This window comes from Terrapene carolina, unplaced genomic scaffold (assembly GCF_002925995.2).
Source record: "Terrapene carolina triunguis isolate 2854851 unplaced genomic scaffold, T_m_triunguis-2.0 Scaffold235, whole genome shotgun sequence".
In the NCBI taxonomy this organism is placed as follows: domain Eukaryota; kingdom Metazoa; phylum Chordata; order Testudines; family Emydidae; genus Terrapene; species Terrapene triunguis.
In genome coordinates, this window is record NW_020664586.1 from 2,511,344 (window position 1) to 2,537,924 (window position 26,581).

Below are 26,581 nucleotides of genomic sequence, written 5' to 3' on the forward strand. Positions count from 1 at the left end.
ATGATCCATCTAGCCCAATGTCCTGTCTCGGATAGTGGCCAGTGCCAGGTGCTTCAGATGGAATGTACAGAATATGGCAATTTTGAGTGATCCACCCCCATTGTCCAGTCCCAGCCTCTGGCTGTTGAAGGTTTAGGGACACCCAGCGCATGGGGCTGGGTCCCTGACCATCTTGGCTAACAGTCATTGATGGACCTATCCTCCAGGAACTTATCTAGTTTTTTTTTTTTTTTTTTTAAACCCAGTTATACTTTTGGCCTTCATAACATCCCTGGCAATGAGTTCCATAGGTTGGCTGTGTGTTGCATGAAGAAGTCCTTCCTTTTGTTTGTTTTAAACTTGCTACCTATTAATTTCAGCGGGCAACTCCTGGTTCTTGTGTTATTTGAAGGGGTAAATAACACTTCTGTTTTGCCATCATCAGTGTAGGCAGGTAGATTGTGCCTAGGCTGGTAAATTTTCACAATGATTTACCAAAGCTAGCTGCATGGACACATTGCAGACACCACTAACAAGGTAAGGACTACTGGGGACAGAGCTCAGTATGCATTTTGCTATGAAAAGAGGCCTGCAAGGAGGACAGAAATAATAAAAGCAAGTCTCAAAGTATCCAACCGTACACCAGAATGGAGCATCTGCACTAGGAGTCTCTTGGTGTTTTATCCTAAGGATCACTCCCTGAACAGCCTCAAATTCAACTGGGTCCTAACGGGGGAAGACGCTAGCTCTAGGTTTTGGAACCTCTAACCTTTGGCTTCCATGTGTAGCGTCTAGCAATGGTATCACTGTGTGCACAGTGAGGTAGAGCAGGGCTTTATAACCACTAGCGGGTGACGTCCTAGCTGCTACTCCTCAAGAACATTCCAGTTCTGCCCTATGTTTAACCTGGCGAGTTGAACACAAGCCCCAGCTCTGTGCAGGTGCTCCCCTAGACAGCCCTGGAGAAGGAAGAATGGACATGGCGGAGGATACATAAGCCAGGGGAGTTTTCAAGTGACAACATTCCTGAAATGGCAATTTGTCTTTGGCTGACCGCAGCTCCATGCAGGTGGCAGGATCAGAGCCCATCTGGCCAGGGCTAGCTGACATATCCACACCGAGATGCTAGGAGACGCTCGCTCATTCAGGGGGGCCAAGTAGGAAAAGATCAGAAGGAAAGAACATGAAGGCCCAGTTGTTAATACAACCAAACAGCAAACCTGCCATCTGTTTCCCAATAGGCATGGAACCACAAGACACCTGCTCTGCAGGAGGAGGTTTTCATCCAGAACGTTTCTTATGAGAAAGCAGAGCAGCATTTTAATGCAAGCCAGACAAGCCCAGAGTCAGTATGACCCAAGAACATGCACGCCCAAGGCTCGAAGGAAACAGATTCCACATCTACAGATGTACCGGTTTCACTGTGGAGGGAGCTCCCTGCTTCCCTGCGCTGCATTTCCCCCCCCCCCCCTTTTGGCTATATGCTTGGAAAATTTATTAACTGTTTTAAGGTATCAAAGAGCTGGGCAAAGTGATGGAAGAGCTTGCCTTAAATATTACCCATCAGGCTGAACTGAACTGTCCTCTAGTGCTGCAGCATGTTGAAGGCTAGCTGCACTCTACCCTAGAGGCAGGTGCATTTTCAGTTGTGACAGAAGCCTATTATTTTGAAGGATAGTGTAAATGTTTTAAAACTACCACAGCTGCTCTAAATACACACCCTCCAAGGTGCAAGAAGGAGCAGGGATTTCAAGAGAACCCACATTTTTTCCTACACAGGCAGGCAACCCCACCTCATTCCACCCCCAAATCTATGTGTATGTCTTTCTCCGGTTTTCCTACAGAAAACTAGAACAATCCTCAAACGCAGCAAGCACATAATTTTAGTCCCAGGAGAAAGCAACAACCGAAGAAGCCAAAATCAAAACCGAATTCTGAGCTCTTCGTTGAAAACACCGGCCTTGACTCTAGCACCTACAGAGCCCAGACAACAAGCACAACTGTCAAACTATTTTAAAAGCCCATTTTTAGCAGTCGAATGAGAGTCAGGAAAAAACAAATCTGGTTTTCCAGCAGCCTGTGACAACCGAAAGGCAGTCTGGGCAAAGGAAATTTATCCCACTGATTTGCCCAAGATTTCCAAGAGCAGGCATATCAGCTCAGTTACACTGGTGTACGTCCAGAGTAATTTCATTGGCTTCAAAGGGGTTACTCCCAGTTCACACTGTTGTGACTGAGATGAGACTCTGACATTGGTTACCTGAGACAAACTGGCCTCTCTTTTCAAAATCCTAATAAATTTAAGAGCTGGAGACTTCAAGAGGGGAGAAACAGTCCCTATGCACAAACAGGCCCCAAGGACTAGTGAGCAAAACAAACGAGTTGTTTGTGGGCGAGTTACCAGAGCTCATCTCAATTGATTGGCCTCTTACAGTTGGTATGGCTACTTCCACCTTTTCATGTTCTCTGTATGCATAAATATCTTCTTGCTGTATGTTCCACTCTGCATCCGAGGAAGTGGGCTGTAGCCCACGGAAGCTTATGCTCAAATATATGTGTTATTCTCTAAAGTGCCCCAAGTATTCCTGTTCTTTTTGCAGAAAAAAGTAGTTTCCAAAACAGACACATCCATCAGGCTCTAAAATGACTTGTCCAGTTTAAAAAAAAAAAAAAAAAATCCCCCGCTGGCCAGGGTTAAGACAGGAGAAGTGCCAGACAAAAAGGGCCTTTTCCAGACAGAGTCTGGAGTATTTTTTATCATGTAAATTGGTGCCATTGCTTAGCAGTCTGTACTCCACAGTTGAGAGAAGTGGCTAACGCACTTTGAAATCCATGTGAATAAAGGATGCTAGGTAGGGTCCTGCCCACAAATTCTAGTGTAAGACTCCCCTGCCTGCTCTACAGCCTTTAACTGTGATGCTCCATCTGGTGAGACGCCCGGTCACCTTAGCCAGGTATAAAGAACCCAATTTGGTGAGTGTTCATATCATAGCCACCACAGTTGGCTTTGTGCATCTGAACTGCATTCCAGGAAAATCCAGGCAGAAATCACTTGGTGCCTTGGACCCCAGCAGTACATGGGGAAATGAATTCTGAGATGTCCTACTGCCCAGACAGCTGGGAAGGAGGAGGACTGCCCTAACTCGTTACACAGAGCCCAGTAGGAAATCACATCCAAACTGCAAATAAACCCAATGTTCTAATCCAGTTCCACGATTCACGAGCTGAGCTAGGCCTCTGGCAGGGACCACACACTTCGCTGCTACAGCTTCATTTTAGCCCATGATGTGCAGACACAAATCATGTTTACAGCCGACCGGGCCATAACTGGTTACAAACCAGAATGGACAAGGCCGGAAGCTAAAGAGCCATTGGCATAAAATGCTGCAGGCATGGGAAAGAGGTGCCTAGCCAGCCACCTCAGACTGCAGGAGGAAAGGAACGAAGACAGTTTGGAATGCAAGAGGAGGAAAGGCCTGTTCCAAGGAGCAGCAGCAGCTGTAAATAAAAGCCTACTGTGTCTGCAGTGCCTTCATAGATTCTAGGACTGGAAGGGACCTCGAGAGGTCATCGAGTCCAGTCCCCTGCCCGCATGGCAGGACCAAATACTGTCTAGACCATCCCTGATAGACATTTATCTAACCTAATAGACATTTATCTAACCTTATCTATTCAGTGTGAGATCAATGAAATAAAAGGGTCTGACTTCATAAAACTAAGATGTAATTAACAGTTACATCTTACGCATGGCTGCTGCTGCTTGGCCTCACAGCATTTCACACATGGAACATGCCCAGCCCCGGGGTCATCTGAACCTGACTGATGGAACTGCAATCTGGTCTCTGCACAGAAGCTGCGCTGGCAGGCAGGGGAATTGGGATGCAGGGAGCTGTCCTCATAGCCTGGGCTCATACAGAAAGGAAAGCCATAGGGTGTGGGAATTCAACCCAGACCTAAGCCCTCCCCTTCTCAGCAATGCCTGGGTTCAATGGGAGTCACCAGAGTGCATCATGGAAAACAGATGGAAAGTCAAACTCCAGTGCAGCAACTTCTTTGACGTTAAGGTGTGAGGACTCCCTCTGCCTGCTTATTTCAAAACACCAGGAAGAACTGGATCTCAGCCCCCCTGAACAGGACCGTGGGTACTGCCTCTGGTGAAGACAAGAAAGCTTATCACTCAATGCCAATGGACTACCCAGCCATGCCAGGACTCCAGCCAGGCTTTTGCAACACTGGGCTTTCTGCATTTAATTTACTGAAGGTTTCTACAAGGCCAATGGCTCGGCTTGGCTGGTGTCATCTAGTTAATGACAATGCCCTGTTTTCAAGCCAAGAGCCTCTGCCTTTTAACTTAGCTACCTGGGACACCACAATGAATCCAGTAGCAAGGGAGAAATACTTACAGCTCCAATAAATCAGCGCAGAAAGGGCTGAAGCCTCTCAATAGATTGGCTGTGCTTACACGGATGTTTGTTGCCAAATGGAAGATCTTGTATAGGGGGTGATTCAATTACTGGGCTGCTCTCGCCCGAGCAGTGCTGTATTTGTTATGTATAAAACTGGATGTATAATTATGTCAGTATTGTAATTAGCAAACCAACAGCAGAGCTGGTTCCTAAACAATGTGTGGATTAAACTCTGCCTCCCGGACACGCAAACATCTGCCAAGGTGATGGCAGACAAACTCCTAGCAACTATCCTGCTGCGGCCACGCACAGCATGGATCACCCGTGTCCTCAATGGGGACCAGTACTGCAGAAAAGAGATGCAGAGTTTAAGGTCAAACCATCTAGTCTGACCTCCTGCACTTAACAGGCCACTAAACCCCACCCAGATACCCCTGTATTTCGTCCAATCTAGATCACTGGGCTCAAGCATTACAGCGATCAGGAGACAACTATTGGGCACCACAGGCAGAGAACCGAGGTGCACCCATGGCTGCGGCCTCTGCAGTGGCAGGGAATTGCAATAGGGTGCTCAGGCATATGGGCTTAAGGAGCCCACATATGGAGCAGAAATCCCTGCTCCTTCTTGCACCTCGGAGGGTGTGTATTTAGAGCAGCTGTGGTATGGGCATAAGGAGCTTCCTTAGACCCCATGCCTCTGCAGAAGCTCTGGGGTTGAGGAGCAGCTGTTCCCTCCGCAGCCTGTGCTCTCAGACTGAGCTTGGTCAGGCCTGGCCATTACATCGGTGGGGGGCCCTGCAGGAAGCAGCGATTCCAAAGACAAAAGTGCCACCTCTATTAGTCTGTACTCCACCTGTGGCCCAGTGCAAATCGAGGGAGCGCTGGGCTGCTGGAGGCATCCTCTTCTGAGACCCCACAGAGCTTTTCAACGCTTGTAGCTACCAATGGTCCACTTCCCCCAGGACTCTGGGGTACACACTCAACACATCTAAAGGGACTCACAGCACTCTGACCTGACAGCAAGATAGAATGACTAGCCTGGGGGCCTGGGAGGAGACTGGCTTGGAACCCAGAAAAAAGGATTTCTACTTCTCTGACCAGACCACACACCTTCAACAGGGATACAGTCACCCAACCACTTCTCTGGTCTAGCCTTTGCTTATAACTCAGCAGTGTCCAGAATCACCCACATGTTGTCCCCGTCTCCCCACCCACGCACACAGTCACACTCATCTAGTGCCCTCCCACCCCCATTTGTGCATATTTCCCACGACTGTGATTCATTAGGTAAATAGAGCCCCGGGCTTGGTAGCAGCAGACCTGGCCTAATGGACAATACAAGATTCATTAGCACTCAACAAAGGGGGCTCCTTTCTCTCCTTTCCCACTAGACTTCAGGTGTCAGGAAGACTGAGCAGATAGCAAACCACGTGTAGTACAGCGGCTGTGTGCAAGCCCTGTTCCCCTTACAGCTGGCTTTAACTGAGGTGTGGATGTTCGGGCTGGTGCTTGAGCCCGGGCTCTAGGACCCTCTGAGCCCGAATGTCCACACACCACAATTAAACAGCCCGTTAGCTTGCCTGGGCCAACCACGGTTGTCTAATTGCAGGCAAGAAGGAAAACCTTAGAATACTAATTAAATTCTCTGCAGCTCCATCCACTCCAGTGAAGTTAGGTGTGGCCAAGAGAGCGTAGCGAGAATGGATTCTCCCATGGTACTGAGACACAGATGGCCGAGTGCCACCATTACAAAAGCAATCTAAAAAGAGGCAGGGCTGCAAACCTTATGGATGCACTTCAGCAGGCTACACAGCACCTCAGACCAGATTCCATTTGCCAGGAGCTCTGAACAGATCAGAGCAATCACACCCCATGGAGGGATGGCACTTTGCTATTTTCTATGGAATAAGAACTGAAACCCCACTGTGTGTCTGTGCAAATGCTCTGAGTAGGTACCTGGGTAGCAGGTAGCATGTTCTGGGATGCTGGTAACAGATAGTACCAACAGCACAGAACACTCAGATCGCCCAGCAAGGCACAACTCAGCCAGCCCAGTCACACATGGGCTTTTAATTGATCCCTCTGGGATGAGACACCATTGGTTTTCTGCTCAACAGAACGTACTAAAAAGCCTCGTAATTAGGCATGGAACCCAACAGAGCATAAAACATTTTACTGGAGTATTTAATGCTGCTGTAGCTGCTGCTCTAATGACAAAATCCTTAACAAAGTCCGTGTGAGGATCATAAGGTTTTAACATTTCCCTACCGGAGAGGAGCCAGCGTTTTCACATCCTCTGCAAAGGAAACAGCTACTCCGAGCGAGCTCAAAGACATTGTTCCAGCCCAACCAGCAGGCAGAATGGGCTTGTATGCTAGTTTGCTTGTTCCTGTGAATTTGGAATCAGAGTCCAAGGAACACAACATTTTGTCTCACAGCCACATTAGCAACATGAGATAAAGCACTTGGAGACTAGTGATCCCAGCATGCAACTGCTAAATGGAGATAGCATTACATGCTGGGATTTGTAGACTCCCCAGGCCACGTTTTGGCCTTAGTGACAAGAGCTGTCTTCTAGACCCTGAGACACAGTTAGGGTACCCCTTCCTCTCAGCCCCTTAGCCTGGAGCCTCCAATCCAACCTGTAAACAAAGCTTTCTGATCTTCTGACAGTGCTACTGGTGGTGACCTGGGCTCTGCTGTTTCCCCACACACATGTGCACTGCCAGCCTTTCCCCAGTTAATGAGGGATTGTGCTTTCACTCCCTCCTCTTGTACATTAAATCCCCTAAACCCATTTATACGACAAATCCTTCATTCAGGTCAAACGAGTGCTCTCGCTGCAAAACAGAGTGTGAGTACTTTACAACCATGCCTCAGACACCTGGGAAGGAGAGATGTCAACACAAGTCATCATCTCCAGGGTCCAGCCCCAGCAAGAGCCACCCGACTTTTCTGCTTTGCATGTGCCTGTATAACTCCATTGTAAGATGGCTGGCTGACCCTCCCCGGAAACGGCTAGTGCTACAGAGCCAGCTGCAGTTAAGGTTGCTCTGACAATCAGACATTGACTGTTCCTACAGCGTGCAGCAGACTTTGCACCAGTCATCCTTCATGGGTCAATGGGTGTTCACTGGCACTTGGTTGTCAATTTCCCCTCTTCCAGCAGCAATGCTCTTAGACCAATACATTCACACCAATCATGGGAACAGGAAAAGTCATTAACAGTTGCCTTACAATCCTAGATTCATAGGCCACTGTACAATAAGTTATCGACTTCTGTTGAGGTGAAGTCAGATTTAATAACCCAAAGGGAAAAATGTTGCCCCAAACTAAGCTCAGGTCAATAGTAATGTCAAGGGACAACAAATCTTGATGTTCACTGAACTACACAGTCCAAACGTGCATTGTGTCGTATGTTCTCAATGTATAAACCTACATGCACATCCCCTCCCATTCACAAATTCAGGCTGTAAATTCAAAGGTTTCTAACCACCAGAGAAGTGAGGTTTAGGAGTAGTCTCCCAAGAGGAGTTGTGGAGGCAAATATCTTAGTTAGCGTTAAGAGAGAGTAGGATAAATTTCTGAGTGAGACTGTATGACAGGGATTGCTTAGGAGGGTGGAGGGAGGGTCTGCAGCCCTGAGGGGTCCCTTCTGGTTTATGTCTGATGTTCCTAAAATCCCATGCATCAGGGCTCTGATGGCTTGCCCTGTCACCTGCAAGAGTTGGGAAGGGATTTCTCCCTCCCCAATGTATTCCATCTGCTTGGGCTTTTTGACTCCTTCCTCTGAAGCATCAGCGTTAGCCATGGCTGGGGATGGTGCAGTGTACTAGAGGGCTGGTGCTCTGAGGTGGCACTGAGCATTGTTTTTCTCAGGTGCTTGGCTGGCAGGTTCTTGTCCACACGCTCAGGGTCTAACTGATTGCCACATGTGGGGTCGGAAAGGAATTTTCCTCAATGTCAGACAGACAGCGACTGAGGGTGGGGGATTCACCTTCCTCTGCTGTGGGTCCAGGTTACTTGATGGGATCATCTGGGTATCTGACAATCAATTCCCTGTCATTGCAGGGGCCTCGGGCACTGGTGCACCTCAGTCCCTCCTATTCTCTGCCTATGGCACAGAACAGTCTTGTCTCCTGTGGCTGTAATACATGGGTCTAATTTTGGTGGTTGGATTTAGTGTGCGGAGGCTGGGTGGTGCTGGTGGCTTGTGATAGACAGGAGGTCAGACTAGATCATCTGGTGGGCCCTTCTGGCTGTAAACTCTGACTACAAAACTCACAGCCCACAGGGCAGAGGACTCAGGTGGAGCATATAACCTGTTGCAGAGAGTAGCATGCTGCAGGATGGAGGGGCCAGTGTCCATGCAGGATGAGGAGAGGAGTCAGACAGGGACACCATGGAGCATTTGGGTGGCACCAGGATGCGGATGAATCACAAAACACCCCACTAGAGATGCAGAACAAAGAAAGCCCAGGAAGCTCCCTGGCATTGATACTCTGGTTTCTGGTGAGGTCAGAAGGTTCTGAAGGTTGATTGCATCATCTTAATGCCTCCAGTGGAATTACTCCCTCATGAACAGTCACTGGTCTATGCCATGTCCTGCCTTTATGACTTTTTAGCTGAAATACTCACCAAGGACAGGAAAAGCTGGAGAATCAAATTACCAGGACTATCTGCAGTCTAAGGACTACGTTTTGGGGAGTGCTCACTTTGTTTTAACCCCATCCCCCAGAGCAAACTAGCACCAGTATGTTCAAAAGGACTTAAGTAGGCCAATATATACTGCAAAAAGTATGCACCTTGGAAAGGTCTCTCTCCCGGGCTTGCCACGCTGAGTAATCCTGGCTCGAAAGCCCAATGTGAAAAGTTGCTGTCACAGCCCAGCAAATCACATCTGCCAACACTGACACATCCTAACACCTAAAGATCTAGTATATTTGTTCAAACCTCTAGTACATTTGATCAATACTGTTTGTTTGCTTGCTTGGATAGCAGCTGAAAGATTAATCTCAAGACTGCTTCAACCTCAGGCAATCCTTGAAGCCCCCCTGAAAACAGCTGATGATCCTTTACAGTAGGTGGATCAGGCAGCCAGCCAAAACACAATCTGGATGAACTGCAAAGATTCTCAGGGTGAAGAGAAGCATAGGGACAAATGAAACCCAGTACACGAACAAGACTTTAAAAGCACAAAGACCAAATGTAAACAGCAACAAGTTTAATTCAAACAACTGACTGGCTTGGCACTGTTTGCTGAGCTAACTGTGGGGCCGGCCACAATCCAAATAACGTTTTCCAAGTCAGGGGAATGCACACATTTCCTGCCCTGAAGAGTTTACTATCTCTGTTGCTACTTTTAGTGTTGAATGCCCTGAACAATTTCTGCCCATAGTGCCAATGCCCCCCAATATCCTAAGGGTACGTCTTCAATCGATTTATCTGGGATCAATATATCGCGTCTCGTTAAGACGCGATATATCGATCCCCGAACGCGCTCACCGTCGACTCCGGAACTCCACCAGAGCGAGCGACAGTAGCGCAGTCGACGGGGAAACCGCGGCCATCGATCCCGTACCATCTGGACCCCAGGTAATTTGATCCAAGATACTTAGACTTCAGCTACGCTATTCACGTAGCTGAAGTTGCGTATCTTGGATCGATCCCCGCCCCCCAGTGTAGACCAGCCCTAAGGAGGAGAGAGGAAAGAGATCTATTTGGTCACATCAATGCCATTTTTCAGGGCTGGGTTATTTCCAGGTGTGTATCTTCCAGTATAGCATCCAGTCCAGTTTTAAGTGCTCTGAGCCATGGGGTTACCATCCCAATCCTTGGGAGACCATTCCAGAGTCCAACGGATCTCAGGTCTTCCTGATCTTTAACCCACACTTACTTTCTTGTTTCTAGCATTATCCCATCATTCTGGATAAATCATTAATATTAGTTTAGAAAATTCAAGTAAATTTAATCAACTTCACAACTATAAACGGCATCAATAAACATATGCAGTCCACCAAGTGTTCACCTACTTCTGTTGCATGCACACAGCAGTCTATTCTTCAACACAGACTTGTAGAATTCATTCCATCCTGGAAACTGACTAGCTAAGGTAATTTTTTGTATTGAAGACTTTGTTGTAGACATTTTCCTTTAAAAAAAAATATATTTAAAAGATCATGATTTGGGGGCATTTTTACGATTTCCGTCCTTCCATGAAGTCATAATTTATCCGTTACACCCTGAAAAATCCCTTTCCCTCTTCAGTGTTTACACCCTAAAAAAAAAATAAATAAAAATTTGCAGACCTGTGTCCAATCCCCCTAGGCACCACTTTGCCCGGCTATGCACATTTAGCTCTTTAAGACCCCAATCCAGCAAAGCACTTAAACAGTGCTTTAGTCTCACTAAAATCAATGGGTTAACTTAAGCATGTGCTTCAGAGCTTTGCTGAATCAGGGCCCCAATCTCTCCTCATGACTCAAGCTTTGCAGCACTTGTGTTGCTCTTTCCTAAACACCCCCCAGTTGATCCACGTCCTTGGAACTGAACACAACAGCATAGGTGCTATAAACACAGGGCCATACATACTGCAGGTCAGGATGGGACCACACCCCACTGCAACAAGTAAATTCGGCAGCAATATTTATTCTATTGCTAAGTAACATTCTCACTCTTTGCTACCACTGCCCCCACACTCCGCCCCCTCTCAGGGTCAGTCAGAAAATACAGCTAAAATTCATCAATGATTGTTTTCAAAGATGTGTTTTTTGGTTATGATATCGAGGCAGCCTGACCTCAGGGCCGGTGTAACCATTAGGCAAACTAGGCGGCCGCCTAGGGCGCCAAGATTTGGGGGTGCCAAAAAGTGACACTGACTCTGGCAGCTCCCCGCCCCACCCCCTGCTTCTCCCCCCTCCCTCCCAGCGCTTGTGCTACGAAACAGCTGATTTGCGCGGCAAGCCTGGGAGTGAGGGGGGAGGAGGAGGAGGAATGTGTGTGCTTGGGGAAGAGGCGGGGCCAGGGCAGGGATTTGGGGAGGGATCCAATGGGGCAGGGAGGGGGTGGAATCGGGGCCGGAGGGGCGCGAGGTGGAAGTTGCACCTAGGGCGTAAAATATCCTTGCACCGGCCCTGCCTGACCCATTCCCAGATCTTTGCTCCTTTGAGGGTGGGTCTACACTTGTGGCAGCATACAGAGTACAGATACTGCACGCCCAACTAGCAGGGATATAACAGCAACGTAGACGGTTAGGCACTGCTTAGGCAAGTAGAGTTGCCTAAACCTTATGGTATATACTCTAAACAGCTCTCTACATACCCAAGCAGTGCCCCGCAAGTCTACACTGCTAAAAATAGCAATGTAATGTTCCACTGCCTGCCTACTGCAAGAGCCTCTCTCTGCTGCAGTGAGAGACTCCGGCAGTGGGGAAAGGCTCCGAGAGCAGCTCTCTGCTGCTGGAGCCCTTCCACACTGCCTCCTCACGCGGGAGCCTTTCACTGCCACATGCACCCCTGCAAATCTATGGATATCCACTTTATATCTGCAGATATCTGAGCACCATGTTCGCGGAAGGATGCGGATCCAAATATTATATCTAGAGCCCTACAAATCTGTGGAATCCACTTTATGTCCACGGACCATGTTTGCAGATCGGATGCAAATTTTATATCCACGCAGGGCTCTACACATGCAGCTACACACCACAGTGAGCATGGACACAGCCTGCCTTTCTCTGTGGTGTGTGGCTACATGGACCCTACGCACTGCTGCAAGCATAGAGAAAGCTGGAGATGTTGCCCAGGTAACCCAGCTCAGAACTTCCTTCCCCACCATGTGTCAGGGAAAGGAGAAAACGGTAGCTGGCTGACAGACTCACCACACTTCAGTCCCTGCACTGTTCTCCCCACTGCCTTGCTTGGCAGCGTACACTTCCAGCTCCCTTTGCTTCCAGACTGCAAGCTGGGTTCTAGCTCCCCAACTCCCTTGTGACAGGGAGCGGGGGCTGCAGTCTGTAAAGGGTTAACAGGTCCCTGCTTACCCCTAGCTGCAGGGACGGGAAGCTGGGTCAAAGGGGAACTAAGTGCAGAGGAGTGCCCTCTGCTCTCCTAGCTGTCCACAGCAGGGAACGCCTATGGGAATTATGCCCAGTTTTGATCAATGGATTTGCTTCCTATTCTGTCAACCATAAAACAAGCCCTGAGGAAAAGGCCTTCCTCCCCGCCCCCGCCTTCTCTCCTGGCTGATGAAAACCCTCACTAGCTCACACCCCTGCTGCCTGGCTCCACAGAACAGTGCAGGGAGCATGCACTGTAAATCCAATTAACTCCCGGTTATGGGGAAAGCTAGAGAGCAAGAGGCAGCTGCAGGTAGGTCCCCGCAGGGCAGGGCGACAAAATGAGTGCCAGGCACCTGGCTGCAGTAAAATACCAAATTCCAGGGCAGAAACATTGAATTGCAGAGTGTCATGGGAAATGCCAAATCCAGGGGCCCCAGACTCAGATGAATAGGACAGTTCACACCTCTTCAAGCCATCTTTTCATGCTGTCTGCAGATTCAGGCAGGTGACACTGCATGGCTTTACATGCAGGCCATGTTTTCAAGGTTCTCTGAAGCCACAAGGACAACTGAAAGCTGAGATTCTACAGCACAATTCTGCACCATGGAATTGTGGACCGCACAGGGCCCTGTTTATAGAGTTCACTGTGTGGGTATTTCTATTTGCACTTTGCCCTGTGCTTCTATATCTTGTGCCACTGCAAACATGTGTAAGTGATCTGCAAAATGGGGGGGGGGGGTTCAATCAAATGGGGATACACCAAAAGCAAAGCATACACTTGGGCCCTGCGCTGCATTTCGTCATGGTAGCAGCTGCCCCAGTTTGCAAGCACATGGTTGGAATCCCATGGAGGGAAGGGGAGAGATAACTAGGAACTGAGGTGACTAGAAGTGACAGTAAAACTGAAACAGGCATGGAGCATGGGAAGAAGACTTGGAAATTCAAAAAGTTGACATGCAGGTAAATCCGTTATCCTCCAACGGATACTGGTTTTGCATCAAACACACAAGTACACGCATCCCCTAAGCTACTCACCACACTGGCTGGTGACCAATAGCATAGTCTCAAGACTGCAGCTCCTGACCAATAGCATGCCCTCAAGACTGCATCCTAAGCCACCATCCTATCCCCAACAGTTTTCTTGAAGAGCCTGGGTTCTTACTTTAAAAGTTCCAGGAGGTCTCCATAATTAACCAATTGCAAATAAATATGACTTCAGAACAATGGTTAGCTGTAAACAAAGGAATATAAATGATACAGTGAGGGTTTTTGCACTGTATGCACACAAGCAAAGAAGCTGAAATGGTTTAAAAGACCCACCATTCACCTTATAATGCTCTTTTATAATTCATGTCCCTTCAGTAATGTATCCGTTTCTTCCACCTCTTGTGGTGGTCTCTCCTGCAGTACATTCTCCCCTGAACTAAGAGCTACCTATAATTAAACAGATTTACAGAAGAGCAGTTTCTAACCAGGCACGCATCTGAAAAAGTGAGGTTTTTTACCCACAAAAACGTATGCCCAAATAAATCTGTTAGACTTTAAGGTGCCATTGGACTCCTTGTTGTTTCTAACCACAATCAGTCAGCAACTTTAAACCTATGGCATAGAAAAGTATTTCCTTTGAATGCGCACTTAAAATCTGTGGTACTCATTACCACAAGCCAGCACTGAGACTAAAAACCTAGCAGGATTCAGAAGAGGGCCAGACATGTGAGGCCATCCAGAGTGATGAAAGTAAGGAAAGGCAAGAGTTCTGGAAGGAAAACTAACACCCCCAATTCAGGGCATAAGCCAATCGTTATCTATGGGGGAAAGTGAGGGGTTAAGAAAAAACCTCTCTGTGGGCAGGTTATTCCACCACTGCCCACTGCAGGGGTCTTGGACCTTCCACTGAAGCATCTGTTGCGGACACCTCCCAAACACTGGATACTAGCGTAGAGGGACAGTGGATAGGGAACGGAGAGATTAAATGACTTTACCAAGGTCACAGAGGGGGCAAGGTATTGAACCTCATTCTCAAACTAGTATCTTACCCACTGACCCATCCTTCCTCCCAAGGAACACAATGGTTTGTGACACACTAAAGATCACATCATTCAGTGATGAGAACAGGTCTGATCAGAGGCAGAGGAAGCTACCATCGTTTGTGAAGTACTTTCAGATCCTTCTGGACAGAAAGCTAGAGAAAGATACTCCATTCTTTCAGAAGAATGTTCCCCACTTAACATTTTATCCTGATCTTACCTCCTCCAGCTGGCTCCCTTCCCACCATTGTTACAACTGGATGACACTGTCCTAAACTGGTAGGCTTTGTACACAACATTCTACCACATTTAATATCAACATCTTCTCATTTCCAAACAAGCTGCACGCATGAATAATGCATCCTACAGAAAATCTGCTACTGGTAAAAAGAATTAAGTGGCTCAAAGACCAAGTCGGTAATTATTATGGAATAAAAGCACTTCTATACCGGAAGAGCAAGTCCACACACGCTGACTTATACTTACAGAACTATAAAGGAATCATTCTTCTGGTATAGCTAGTCCAGGAAATTTCTCTGAGTGGACAAGCCCTGAGACAGACAGACATGGAGAGATCTCAAGCTCAATCACTAGTGGTCTCAAACATATCAAGGATTGAGATGCAACAGCACAACCATAACTCTGAGAAGCAGCCTGGTCTAAAGAGGGAGTACACTGCTCCAGGAGTCGGGAGACCCAGGTTCCACCTTGCACAAATCACTTCAACTCAAAACGCAAAGAGATTCCAAAGACAAGAAGGCAACAGCTGGATAACTTCTGAATTCATTTACATTCCAAGCAGCAGGGCAACTTCCGCTGATGACAACGCATCATCCACAGTTACTGCAGCAATACATCACTTTCAATATGTCAGCAAAACACAGGGCTGGAGGCATGAAACACATTCGTTGCTACAAATTTGTTACATGTTAGAGGCAGTATTGCAAAAGGATCACACATCCTGACAGTTATTTTAAAAAAATCTTCTGAGGTCTACATTTTGATTAACTGAATCTCTCGACAACGCATCAGGTATTTGGAGGTTTTAACAGGCTCAGCTATTAGGGCTCCATTGACAGACCATTAACTGATCACTAGTATAAGAAAAATCAAAGACTAGAGCACAGTAAAATCCAGTTTGCTGGACCAGGCAGTTATTTGGCATTGCAGTCACACTGTTCTGCACTCATTACAAATACAGAGAGGAGATGGATTTTTAAATGGCTTCAGTACACCCCTGAGATCAGGAGATGGGGGAGGGAACGGTAAAGTTCAAACAAGCAGCCTGCGTCCTCAGATGGGGATGGATGGAATAGACCATCTATAGACCAATCTGATGGGTAGATTGAGGGGTCTGCAGGGTCCTAGAGCCAGCAATGTATTGGAGCGTTTTCAGCATTTCAATTTAAAAAACAAGTTGGCTGTTTGTTATGCCATCGCTAAACACTGAAGCGGAGGAAGGAATAGCCTAGCAGTTATGGCACAGGAAAGAGAGCCAGGAGACATTGTGCACCTTCCCGGCTCTTCTAGAAAGCCTCTGTGCAACTTCAGACAGGGCAATTCACCCCCCAGGGCCTCAATTTCCCTATCTGTAAAATGGGGATTATATTATTTCCTCTACTGCCTGGGGGATTGAGGTTTGATTTGTTAGGGCTTGTGATGCGCTCATATGCTAGAGTGATGATACATTTATAAATGTAGGCTGGCCCACTAATACACATATAGCAATTAGTTCTACACTTATGCAATTCTAGTGTCAAACCTGCATGGCTAGGAGTGCATTTAACACCGATGGTTTTTTTCCAGGAGTGGTTTATTTCCTGCAGCCTCAGCATGAAATGTGGTTTAATAACTTGCAAGAGGAGACTCCTTCACAACAGCAAAGCAATCCAGCACTCAGATCTCTCTGGAAAAACAGCTCCATGGGCTTAACCATCACCCAAACACAGGTCAGCTTCGTTAGAGAGTCTGGTCTGAATGGAGCTCAGTTCAGGTCCTCCCAAACTGGGGATAACAGCGGAGATGCTAGGCCAGTATAGAGATGGGAATGGAGGGAATAAGGCTTTCAGGAAGGCTCCAGCAGCCCACAGCATCATACAGGCTAGGCCCTGGGTTTCATCACCTTTGGAAGGCTTTCAGTTGGCTGTGATATGGAGCTGTGCCACAGGTGGGGCTGGACAAGGTGTTACCGGCTGGAGAAGGGACGATCGGAAGAGCTCCACAGCCCTGCTCATGAAGGAAGCCACAGACAGGCGGGTGAGGAGGCCAGAGGAAAGATGGAAGATGGCAATGATGCCAGGGCACTGAGTGACCTGTTGGGGACAGGGCACAGCAGGCTGCCAGGAGAACTATGGCAGCATGAGACTCCCCAGCTGTTCTGATGGCATCACTCAAAAGGAAATCTTCTGGAATAAAAGACTGGCAGAGGGAAGAAGCTGCAGTTTAGCGGAGAAGTTTAAGCTCTACCATGACACCATCTCATTTACTTCATGCCATAATGCAACACGTAATCTATAATCCATGCACATACACTGGTCCTTGCTGGCTTTGGACTGGTTGGCTCTCAACTGAATAACCTGACCCACAACTGCCCCCCTCCCAACCCCACGGGGTACCTAATCAGTAGAGCCCAACATAGGCTAGGCCCACCTCACAAGCTAACCACCAAGAAAGAGGTTATTTTAAATCCAATGTGCCTATGTTTAGCTATTGCACAGTTGTGTTCCTGACCTTTCAAATTGCTTTTTGCACCCAAGAGATTTGCTAGAACAAAAGCATCCCTGCACAAGAGGTGGGTCGCTTCAGAAAGAGTCCGACAGCAGCGCAGAGCCCAGCCCAAATGACAGCCCCCAGCACTGTGATTGAGGTCACACAGGAGTGGCACCCTGTGTTTAAAAGAAGCCTTGCACAGCACTTAAAATGGACTCCAAATAGCTGATGGCAGGGTTGCCCCATCACATGCCACAGTGGGGATGAGATTACGGGGGGGGGGGGGGGGGAGATAAAGATTACGCTAAAATTAACCTGTCAGAACACAGGGAGTCATTCAGCTGAGAGATGTCAGCTGGGAAAAATGCATCGTGGCTGGCAGATGCTGACGCAGCAGCAGGACAGCTACAAGAGCGCTGACAATCACTGATGCTGGAGATTATTACTGCCATCTCCATGTGCCAAGGCTTTGCCACTACAACGACTAGAGCTTTCCTCGTGCTTGGGGAAGGGGCATGTCATTAGGCCCCACTCCAGTGCTGCTGCTAGAAGAGCTAGGGGAGCCAATCACACTAAGGGTCCATCTACACTGCAATCAGAGGTGTGACAGCAACACATGCAGGGATACTTGAGCTAGCTAGATCAAAGCTAGATCAAGAAAGCATAGCAGCGAAGGCTTGGCAACATGGACAGCTGCACATGCTAGCCCCACCCACCCAGGACCCTGGGCAGATCCTCCCAAGCTAGTGCTGATCTAGCTAGATCAGTGGTTCCCAAACTTTAACAACCTGTGAACCCCTTTCACCAAAATGTCAAGTCTCGCAAACCCCCTCCTAAAAAGGAATATTTCCAGGGATTTTCTCCTTTACCTGAGTATAAATTATAAAAGCAGTGATCTTGGAAATATAAAATTTGTTTTTATGACATGCTTATTACACACTATTTATTATTAATTATTATTTATCATTACAGTATTTTTATTACATTATGAAAATGGCAGCACTCTTCCAAGATCTCACTTTCATAGCTTGTATCACTTTGAATAAGCTTGTTATAAGACAAGGCTCCTATGTTTCATCAAGAAGTATCAGATGTGAAACAGCATGAAGGTATCTAAGAAGCCAACTCAAAGAGTTCCTCTTATACAAGCATTCAGGTCTTGAGCAGTTCAAGCAAACAATACACGTTACAACGAAGCTTAAACTTGTTCTTCATAATAATTTTAAAAACAATACTAGCTGCCTATTTAATTTTAAAAACGGCAAAAAATATCCACCTCCCTTTCCATTTCTTATAAGGAGTCTTGAAGTTTAAATCTCCTCAGTGTGATAGATGTGCTTGCTTTGATCTGCTTAGCTCTTGGAAGTCCAGGGGCTCCGGGCTGCTGGACCCGTGCTGCCCAGGGTCCCTAAGGACAGCTCTGTCCGCCATTAGGGAATTTTTTCCCGAGAACCCCCTGTAAGGTTTCGTGAACCCCCAGGGGTTCACGAACCCCAGTTTGGGAACCACTGAGCTAGATCAACACCAACTCCTGTGCATGTACAGTCCTGCAATCACACCTCCGACTGCAGTGGAGACAGACGCCAAGAATGTCTCACTGGACATGGCTTATATGAAACTCCTTTATCTGCTTAATTAAGCCTGGAGAAGGGGCACCCTTAAGCAAGACAGGGTTTCTTAGCAGCCTGTTCTGCAACTCAGCAACCTCAGAACTGGGCACCCAGTTTGCGGGAACTTTTAACCCCATAACTGGTTCTAATTCCTTCCCTGCGTAGGGGGAACAGGTGGCTAGGCCAGCCTTGCTGGAGACCTCACATGCATGATGAGGCCTCTGTGGGCTCTTTTCGTAGCAGGGTTTCATTCTGTAAATGTACTTGCTAATTTGAGCATATCAATCCCCAGAGCAGGCGGTGGTTGTCTCAGCTCACTTTGTACACCAAGAATAACACCCCAAAGTGTAAGCTCTTTGGGGAGGATGCTATTTGCCTGGTATGCAAACAAGCTGCCACTCCGATTACTGATGAGCCTGCACATCACGTATGAAATGGGCGCCCACACTATACCCAAACCAGGGCCATTGGCCACCCTCTTTAAATGGAACCACAACTTGCAGAAACTAGAAGGACCCAGCATGAAATGGTCCGAGTGACTCCACTCCACATGACAACTACAGCATTGCAGAACTCCCCAGGCCTTGCATTGGGCCACGCCACCTGCATTTAAAACTCTACTTCTGAATAGCAGAGCATGACTTAAAAGGTCTTCATGGTGGTTCAAATCACAGCATGGAAGGTAGGCGATCACATCAAACCTGTAACCTGTAAGGTGCTGATATATTCACTGCTGGAAGTAGGATTTGTTTTTCAACACTTAGGGCCAGCCCAGTTCCTTAAGTTACTCTTAAAATTTAAGCAAACTGTAATTGCGAGGCTCACATCCTCCAAGACACTAGCTTTTGTTCTGATGCTGGCTCTCAGAAGAGGGAATCGAGTTACTCCCTTATCCCCCCAGAATGCAAATCAGGAATATGTACGCTTACTGTGGTGCAGGGGGAGGAAATTCCACACACACTGGGAACACATTGCTCAGCAGCTTTATAGAAACCAGCTTTCATCTTAAAGACAATAAAGGCCAGGCCAATCCTAAAAGCTCTGGAATCCGAGATGCTCACATCTTCAAACCAACGGGGAAACCGTTTGAGCTGCTTGGCAATGACAGGAGGCTGGTTTCATTCCTGGTCCAAAGGCAAGATCCTAACCTAACAGTGATGAGATTTCAAAAGCCCCAGCCAGGCAGAGATTGAGGGAGAATAATCCAGCTTTGTGTTTTTACGTGTTTTACTGCCGCCAACGGAAGACGGGCCAGCGTGTGTCAAATCAGAAATGCAGAGTTTGCCAAGGTCAGGACAGCGCTAACCCCAAAGCTATATTTATCTCTACAGCCGATCTTTACTATTACAGGCATGGCATAGTTTCCATGACATTCACAGTAGGGGGGAAGCTTCTCTAACCCCCAACAAAATAAGGGGAACTTCTAAATGAAAAATGTAACCACCAGCTCATCACAGATGGGACATGACGGAGCCAGCCCAAGACTCCATTGATTAGAACCGCCTCCATGGCTGCATGCCAAGGAAAGTGCCATGGCCTCCAAAGATGATCGTCACACAGGAGACCATTCATCCCACTGACTTCTCTCTCAGGAGCCACACGAGGGATTCCACCAAGCCCATTTTTGTATATGAGAAGCCCCAGGAACAGACTACTGACCACAGTGCTTTCCTATAGACTGGCAGCCTATTCTTCTACGTCTCAAAAGGTCCTCCTTGCCCTCACGCACTCAGAGCCCCTGTAAGGAGGCCAGCTGCTGGAGAGAGCTGTCTCCTCCACAGCCTGCCCTGCCTCTCAGATCTCAGCCTGTTTAAACCAAGAGTTAAAGGGCAATTCATCAGTGCTGCCTCATTTCCTCCTCTACCACCAGAAACTTCTGCTTCGCCGTGCTAACAGGAACGTAATAGGAAGCCAGTTTCTGCTCGAGCTTCCAATGCTGCCCAGGAGCCTCCAAACCCTCGACCTGCCCCAGAATCCTCTGCCCAGCTGAGAACGACTTCAGCAATTTCCCCAGAAACCCAAAGGCCAGCACTGTCTTGGATAACCTATATGCCCTAATCTGCAACATGGAAACAAGGGTTCCACCCCATAGTGCTTACGGATGTGTGCTGGGTGGGACATGGAATCTTTATAGGTCCCACTTCCATAATAGAGATGTGAGGGATAGTGCTAAGACTGTGGAGCGGTCACTGGGGTGTGTGCTGCACTTTGTGTCTCCTCTGAGTAGCAGCAATCTGGCCTCTAACATCCCAGAATAACTCTTCAACCCGTTCGCTTCCCAGTATCTGACTGCAGATTTGCAGAGATCAGTGGAGCACAGGACTCTAAGATGGAGCAACAGTTCACCAAGCAGCCACCACTACCATCGGCTTTTGAGAAGCTGACAGCTCACCCAACCACACGTAGTTCCCCTGATCTTTGTAGAGACTTTCCAGGGGCATCTCAAACAGGCGCATGTCAGAGTGTCTGATGGTGCTCTTTCTTAAGTCATTTCAATCCGGGTGATAAGTCCTCCAAATGCATCTCTCTTAGGATTTAAGCAAACACCACCTAGAATGGAACCGAGGGCTTTTTAACAGCCCTTTAAAGAGGCAAAAAATAGAGCATAGATGAGCTGAAGATCAATTAAGGAGATAAAATCATTAGCTAGCAAATTGCATGGAATGGGGTTTATTGGGCTGCCCTTCCAAACCCGCTGACACTGTTAGCAAGGATTTTCAGGACCCAGTTTTTCATTTCTAGCTTTTGATTCCATGTTGCCACCATGTTTTTCTGCTTCTAATTAGTAGGCATGTGAAGGCTGGAGTCCATCTCTCTTCCTGCTGAGGAGCTGAACCCCACAAGGTGACAGGTGCTTGGTATCCTTGACAAAGCAGGTGTGAAGCAGATCAAGAGTATCTCCCAGTCGCTCATAGGCAGCAAAGGCCACATCACCTATTCCATGAAGTCGCCTCTCCCCTGGAAGGTGTGCGAGAAGAAATGTGCCGCTTCTGCTTCTACTAACACTCAAATTTGGCCCTTAAAAGTTAGGCAATGAGTGCACAGAGGGGTGTAAAAGAAGGTAGGAACATCAAATAAACTAAGTCCAACCCCTGCTTGCCGGTGCTGGAGAAATAGGTCTCTGAATGGTTAAAGATAGAGTTGGAAGGTGCTCAGATACCACGGTGATGGAGACCACGTAAATACAGTACAAGAAAAGAGGAAGCTGCCATAAGAGAAAAATAAAGGACAAGGCCACGGCCACATGAACCTTATTCTCATGCAGCAGGCACCCTGCACAATTTAGAAGCAACCACACTCTGCGATGCAAAAGTTCTGATCAGCAACTCCTTGATCAGACTGCTTTAAGAAACCCCTACCTCAAACCCATCTCTGCAGCAACCCAACTCTTTCCCAGTAAAATGCCTTAGAACCATTAGCTACAAACAGGACCGCTTTACATCTGAAATATTCAACTGGTGGACAAAACAATCAGTGAAGAATGACTGAGTGGCCATTTCAACCTACTGAAGGATAATCCTAAATTCAAGTATCACGTAGTCCTGAAACCGATCTGTGCAGCACTGGGAAGAGAAGCTTATGAGCCAAAGAATCAAGCCACATGGGTATCTAGGGTAACCAAGGAGATTGATATTTGGTGCCCCACATTAGCGTTCCACACTCATACCCAATATAGAAGTAAAAAAAAATTCTCCCAAAGCAAAGCCCTTCAGAGTTTTTCCTTTTAATTTCATTTACAAACAATTTACTCCCACTCTCAAGCCTTCTGGGTGCTGAAGACTTTTTGAAAGTAATGTTTCTTTAATAATAATAAAATTATAACCGTGAAAGAGCACTTTTCTAAAAGGAGGTAAGTATCATCCCCATGTTATAGATGGGGAAACTAAGGCATAGTGCAGGAAAGTGACTTGCCCAAGGTCTCCCAGCAGGCCAGAAACAGGAATATAGCCAGGTCTCCTGAGCCCCAGTCCAGTGCTATCCACTAGGCCACACTGCCTTTAAGCAACCATGTCCCTACACTTCCAAATACCTCTTTCTTAGCTTAAAAGTGTGTAAGGCATTTTTTCCGTAAAGCCCCAGCATTTTATAAGACGACGTGATAGGAGGAAATTTCATACAGGACCTTCAATTTTGTATTTCCCAATGTGCACAGGGATATCGGGATATAACCATTAATCTCTCTCAAGATGCCATGTGGCACCTGCAAGGCTGGCTTATAAGCATGTGCCATTTCTAGGGCTGTCAAGCGATTAAAAAAATTAATCGCGATTAATTGCACTGTTAAACAATAATAGAAAATCATTTATTTAAATATTTTTGGATGTTTTCTACATTTTCAAATGTATTGATTTCAATTACAACACAGAATACAAAGTGCACAGTGCTCACTTTATACTTATTTTTGATTACAAATATTTGCACTGTAAAAAAAACAAAAGTAGCATTTTTCAATTCACCTACAAGTACTGTAGTGCAATCTCTTTATCATGAGCCTGCAAGTCCACTCAGTCCTACTTTTTGTTCAGCCAATCACTCAAACAAGTTTGTTTACATTTATGGGAGATAATGCTGCCCACTTCTTATTCACATCTCCTGAAAGTGAGAACAGGCATTTGCATTGCACTTTTGTTGCTAGCATTTTAAGGTACTTACGTGCCAGATGTGCTAAAGATTCATATGTCCCTTCATGCTTCAACCACCATTCCAGGGGACATGCGTCCATGCTGATGACCAGTTCTACTCAATAACAATCCAAAGCAGTGCAGACCAACGCATGTTCATTTTCATTATCTGAATCAGATACCACCAGCAGAAGGTTGATTTTCTTTTTTGTGTTCTGTAGTTTTTGCATCAGAGTGTCGCTCTTTTAAGACTTCTGAAAGCATGCTTCATACCTCATCCCTCTCAGATTCTGGAAGACACTTCAGATTCTTAAACCTCGGCTCGAGTGCGGTAGCTATCTTTAGAAATCTCACACTGGTACCTTCTTTGCGTCTTGTCAAATCCGCAGTGAAAGTGTTCTTAAAATGAACAACTTGTGCTGGGTCATCATCCGAGATTGCTATAACATGAAATATACAGCAGAATGCGAGTAGAACCAGAGCCAGGGACATACAATTCTCCCCCAAGGAGTTCAGTCCCAATTTAATTAACACATTTTTTTTTAACGAGCATCATCAGCATGGAAGCATGTCCTCTGGAATGGTGGCAGAAGCATGAAGGGGCATACGAAAGTGCCATGCAAATGCCTGTTCTCACTTTCTGGTGACATTGTAAATAAGAAGAGGGCAGCATTATCTCCTATAAATGTAAACAAACTTGTCTGTCTTAGTGATTGGCTGAACAAGAAGTAGGACTGCGTGGACTTGTAGGCTCTGAAATTTTAATTTTTTTTTTTTTTTTTAGTTTAGTTATGTAACAAACAAAAATCTACATTTGTAAATTTCACTTTCAGGATAAAGAGATTGCACTACAGTACTTGAATGAGGTGAATTGAAAAATACTATTTCTTTTATCATTTTTACAGTGCAAATATTTGTAATAAAAAAATGCAATTGAAATCAAAGTGTAACACAGAATACAATATATATGAAAATGTAGAAAAAACATCTAAAATATTTAATAAATTTCAATTGGTATTCTATTGTTTAACAGTGCAATTAAAATTGCAATTAATCGAAATTAATTTGAGTTAATTGCAATTAATCAACAGCCCTAGTCATTTCCCTTGCAAATTACCCCCTGCTTATCTTCAGAATAGCAGCTTCTCCTGCAAAGCTAATTTGCTTGTTTGCAGAACTGTAAAAAACACTCATCCATACGTTTTTCCCCCTTTACACCGCAGAAAAATAATCCACACAGCAGTTTTTAGAGCCAAAGATCTTAGTGTCCTGTAACATAATATTTATTGCATATTGCCTCCATAACTAGAGCAAGCAAACAGAGTAACTTGCTTAGAGAAACTTGCTTAGAGAAAGTCCCATGTCCACCCCTTGTCAGTTAACTGAAGCATGTGTTGGCTTTTGAAGTGGGTCAGCTGATCACAGGTCACTGATCTTTCAGATAACTTCCATTTTCTCCATGCTCTGAGACTGAGGAAGGACTAATACAAGAGCTAATTCCTGTTAATGCCCTCCAAAACACATTAATTTAGTTACACTCTGAGAAAGGCCAGGTCAGTCCAACAGCTTGAAGCATTTGCTCCATAACAAACCTGGATTGGAAACAAAGAGTAACATCATTCCTAAAATGCCATCTAAACAGGAGGGCAAATTCTTCACAGTTGGTTTTGATCCTCAAGCAGATTTCCCATCAGAAGTCACTAAATACCAAAAACTAAACTAGGCCACCAGGTACTCGGCCACCATCTGAGGCCTGGTCTACACTACGACTTTAATTCGGATTTAGCTGCCTTAATCCGAATTAACCCTTCACCCGTCCACACTACAGAGCCAGTTAATTCGAATTAAAGGGCACTTAAAATCGATTTCTGTACTCCACCTCGACGAGCGGAGTAGAGCCTAAATCGATTTTGTTAATTCGAATTAGGGTTAGTGTGGCCGCACACCACCGAATTACTGTGTTTAAATTAATGGGGTAGTGTGGCCGCACACCACCGAATTAATGTGGTTAAAAACCGAATTAAGGTGCTTAGTGTGGCCGCGCACAATCGAATTTATACAACCTGTTTCCCAAATTCGAATTATCTAAATTCGGATTAATCCTGTAGTGTAGACATACCCTGAGTATCAGGTCTGGCAGTTCAGGATTAACTGCTACAGAAGTTATGTTAGCAAAATGGGAGGCCTCTATGATGGAAGTCAGTGGATCCATAGGTCTTACCACTAGACTGCCATCTCCTCAGGGGGTGGAATTGTATACCAAATAGCCAGGCTGTTGGCCAGCCCTGGGGTTGGGGCTGCATTTCAGACCTCCTAGCGATCCAAGTGACCATGGCGGTTCGGATTCCAAACTGATCACTGCTGCCGTGGAAGAAGGTAGGAATATTGTCTCAGGCAGATTCCTCTCCCCACTCCTATCTCCCAGGCCTGAATTACTCTCAGATGCAGTTTCACAACAAATTGTGCTAGAAGAACACTGAAAGCAAAGAAAGGTGACCAGGTGACGAAACAGTAACTAAACCAGCGCTTGTAGGCATGAGCTCTGCATCAGCAGCAATCTGGGAGGCGCCCTCCAGCTCCACCAAGGGCATGGTAACAACTGCATAGCCAGCAGGGCGAGCACAAGATATTGCCACTGTGCTGGCCCCACAAAAGCCTTTGGTATTTCTCAACCCCACAGCAGTGGATTAAGATAGGAAACGCTCCTGAATATCGAGAACTCAAAGACATGGCTCTCTAGATTACAAGTCTACTGTTGCGAAGTTCAGACCCCCACCTACTTCATTGTTCTCAAAAGATTAAAGCACCCACCAGAAATACAGGAGAGGAGGGTTATTTATATTTTTTAAGGAGGCTCTTTTCTGGCTTGAATTTGGCAAACAAAGGAATCCAAAGCTTGCATCTCTGTCTCCACCACCTTCCATTCCTCACAAGGAACCTGAAACAATTCTGATCCCATTTTAGGAAAAAATCTTCCCCCAGCTGAGAATGGCGACAAGTTTCATCCTGAAAGGAAAGTTTTGGAGTCCTGAGCCTCTGGCCTTGCAGACACAACCTTAACCACAGCATCTCAGACACTGAAAAGAAATCTTAGCAACTTCAAGGTGAGGAGAACCGCTGGGTCTGGAGGGAGGCTCCAGGTCACTTCCTCCAGAACAGATTCCATTAC

The 26,581-nt window shown here is 46.5% G+C and overlaps 1 protein-coding gene across 2 annotated transcripts in view; it reads right to left on the reverse strand.

Annotated features, from left to right (window-relative positions):
• GNAI2 (G protein subunit alpha i2) overlaps positions 1-26,581 on the reverse strand; it is a 189,918-nt gene that overhangs the window by 81,953 nt on the left and 81,384 nt on the right. The window contains exon 1 of one of the 2 annotated variants that reach the window (XM_024193623.3): positions 4,577-4,581. The exons of the other annotated variant lie outside the window; for it this stretch is intronic. The gene's annotated coding sequence lies outside the window, so the exon portion shown is untranslated. Of the gene's footprint in view, positions 1-4,576; positions 4,582-26,581 lie in introns of those variants that run through there. 2 annotated transcript variants of the gene reach the window in all.